Genomic DNA, 2,892 nt, shown 5'->3' with positions numbered 1-2,892 from the left:
ACGTAATATACGTCTATGATATCCCGAAGAATGCTAGAAATATGCTCACCTTGTACGCAGATGACACAGGAATAGCGTTCAGACATCGACGCCCAGAGATCATACACCGGAGACTGCAGGAAGCCATAGATGAATTACTCAAATGGTGCATCAAATGGAAAATACAAATCAATGGAAGAAAGACTCAAGCAATATTACTGCAAAAGAGAAGATTGAGGATGGAAGAAAACCTTGAAGTTGATGGGGAAGAGATTGAATGGAAAAATGAAGCAACATACCTAGGAGTGACGCTTGACAGAGGACTTACATGGAAAAACCACATCAAATGTGCAGTTGATAAAACAAAAGCCGCAATGAGTAAACTTTATCCACTCATAGGCAGAAGAAGTCATATGAATAAGAACATCAAGTTGACGATGATTAAAACAATTGCGCGACCACAACTCACATATGGTTCGGCGGCATGGGGCTTCGCAGCCAAGACCCACATCAAGAAAATACAGGCCACTGAGAATAAACTCCTTAGAATGGCGATGGACGTACCCTGGTTTGTTAGGAACAAACAAATCTACAAGGACTTGGAATGGGAACCAGTTACAGAATTTATGAAGAGAAAGGCGGAAAGGATATTCGACAAAGCCAAACAACATCCAAATGAGGAACTACGAAGATTAGTCGACTACGATCCAACGGAAGAAGCTAGAAGGTCAAGAACCTACCACCGAAGACCCAGAGATCAGTTAAGGATTTAAATGTAACCAAAGAAGAGCTTAACCTATAAAAGCTATAGGCAGCATACAAATATCAACACGACTACGATCGTGTGAGAGTCCAGAAACCATAAGAGTCAACTGGTTAATAGGCAAAATGCCCGGAACCTCTGAAGAAGCAGTTAAGGGTTTTTAGTGGGTCTCGAGCTCAGAGAGTAAGAATCCCCACACTGTTCCCCCTCAGGAGAGGGTGTGTTCGTCTGTTTGCAGATTTTCCCCCTGCTACACAAAAAAAAAAAAAAAAAAAACTTTCAAGGAGATGTATATTCTTGAAAGTGAGCACCCAAACAAAGTTTTTACTCGGTTTTTGAAAAATCTGAATAAAATGTGACAATTTTTACTAGTTTATACCCAGATGAACAAAAGGGAAATAATATAGATTTGTGAAAGTAAATGATTTATTGGCCTTTAAACAAAATAATTTTTTTATTATAGTGCCTCATACTAATTTTTTCATTTCGCTTTCTTTTCATTAAATATGTCATTCTTACATCAAAATATATATAAACAGCGCTTTTAATTATTAAATATCTGTACCCATCAAGTATAGATTGGTTTAAACTATGTACAACTAAATCTAAGAATTCATTTGTATTGGTGAATTCTCTGAGTATTCTATTGGTCAAAACATCCAAATAAAATCTTTAGATGGATATTGTGAGTAATTTTCACTTCCTGGGAGAATTCTCTATAAGAGAGCTCATCTGATTTGAAATTCTTGTTGAATGGTCATTTTTTTGTGGACTAGTTTCAGAAGTTGGTAGAGCAGATTTATTTACTACTGCGTCAATAATCTCCGTTTGGTGTGAAATCACAATATCAGAAAGAATTCTTATTTTTGGTGGTTGAACTGATTCCTCCTATAATGGAAAGAAATTTAAGTATATTCCTATACAAAAGCTAGTATATCTAGTCTTTACAAAATAAGGTAAAATTCCTCATTTTCCTTGCTTTCAGACTTCAGGAAAAATTAAAATTTCACAACAACAAATTACTTTCTCAAAATCAATCATCCTATAAACGTGTAGGTATTTTTCTTACATACCTCATATATTGTGGGAACCGCATTTCGTTGCAAACGAACTAAGCTTTGTGATGATCAAAACGTTCTGCTGTAAAATGTTTGGAACAAAACACCTCATAATTCGAAGATTGCCAGATTCCTCGGTTAACAAATTTCACCCAAGATATACACGTCTTAGTGGGTCTTTAGGAAATCTGTTAAAATAAAGTTAATCGAATATCAAATATTTTCTTCAGACGATAATAGTATACCTTACTATCAGATTATCAAGATAGAAATGGAAGAATTACGAATACGGATCTGTTTATTACTCATTCTCACCTATGAAATGTGATTCCTGTGATTTTCTTTTTATCTACCTCGTCTCTGCTGGAACAACTGCGTAGAGCACATGACACCATTTTATTGTCCAATATAAATCGGGAAAATGAACGCAATTTTGTAAATGTGACCAGAATTGAACTCTAAAAAACGCAAAACTGACAGAAAATTCATGAATGTCAGAGTCTCGTACCAATATGGCGGATCTGATACCATTTTAGTCGAATGATGACTTCTCTCTATTATTCTATCTCGACGGGTCCTCCAAACGCTTCCTTATAAGAGCGAAAGCTAGACGCCCTACAGACGACATATTAAACAGCTTGAACAAACGCAACAACATCATCTAAGACAAATAATGCACATCAGATGGTTCCACAAAGTTTCAAATACAGAAGTCTTGCAGCGCGCGAGTTGTATAGAAATTGAGACTCAAGCAACGGGGCCTGATTCAGATGGAGTGGCCACATTCTGAGGATGCAAGACACAAGACTCCCCAAAATAGCTCTGTGTGGTAAATTCACAAAGGTTGCTCGGAAACCAGGAGTCCAGTATAAGCGGTTTGAGGATATACTACATCAATTCCTAAAATCAGTTCATGCCAATCATAAATGGGAACTACTAGCGTTAGACAGATCACAGTGGAGGTCTTTGGTCCACAGTTATAATGGAGACTCGAGAAGAATACAGCGGCGGCCAGATCTAGTTGGTGACTATCCATGCCCAGAGTGTGGAAGGATCTGTAGGTCACAGTTGGGTCTGTTCAGTCACAGGAGG

General features: G+C 37.4%; 1 long non-coding RNA gene across 2 annotated transcripts; it reads right to left on the bottom strand.

Moving 5' to 3' along the window:
• Nucleotides 1-1,528: 1,528 nt before the first annotated feature.
• LOC123317486 lies at nucleotides 1,529-2,361 on the bottom strand. Of its 2 annotated transcripts, none has more exons than XR_006538171.1 (3): nucleotides 2,046-2,361; nucleotides 1,816-1,988; nucleotides 1,529-1,630 (listed from the first exon to the last, which is right to left on the bottom strand). It is a non-coding gene; the product is annotated as an uncharacterized LOC123317486 (long non-coding RNA). The 2 variants fall into 2 exon arrangements; XR_006538170.1 differs by having other exon boundaries at nucleotides 2,116-2,361.
• Nucleotides 2,362-2,892: the final 531 nt, after the last annotated feature.

This window comes from Coccinella septempunctata, chromosome 1 (assembly GCF_907165205.1).
Source record: "Coccinella septempunctata chromosome 1, icCocSept1.1, whole genome shotgun sequence".
NCBI classification, from domain to species: Eukaryota; Metazoa; Arthropoda; class Insecta; order Coleoptera; family Coccinellidae; genus Coccinella; species Coccinella septempunctata.
This window is presented reverse-complemented; position numbering and strand designations above follow the sequence as displayed.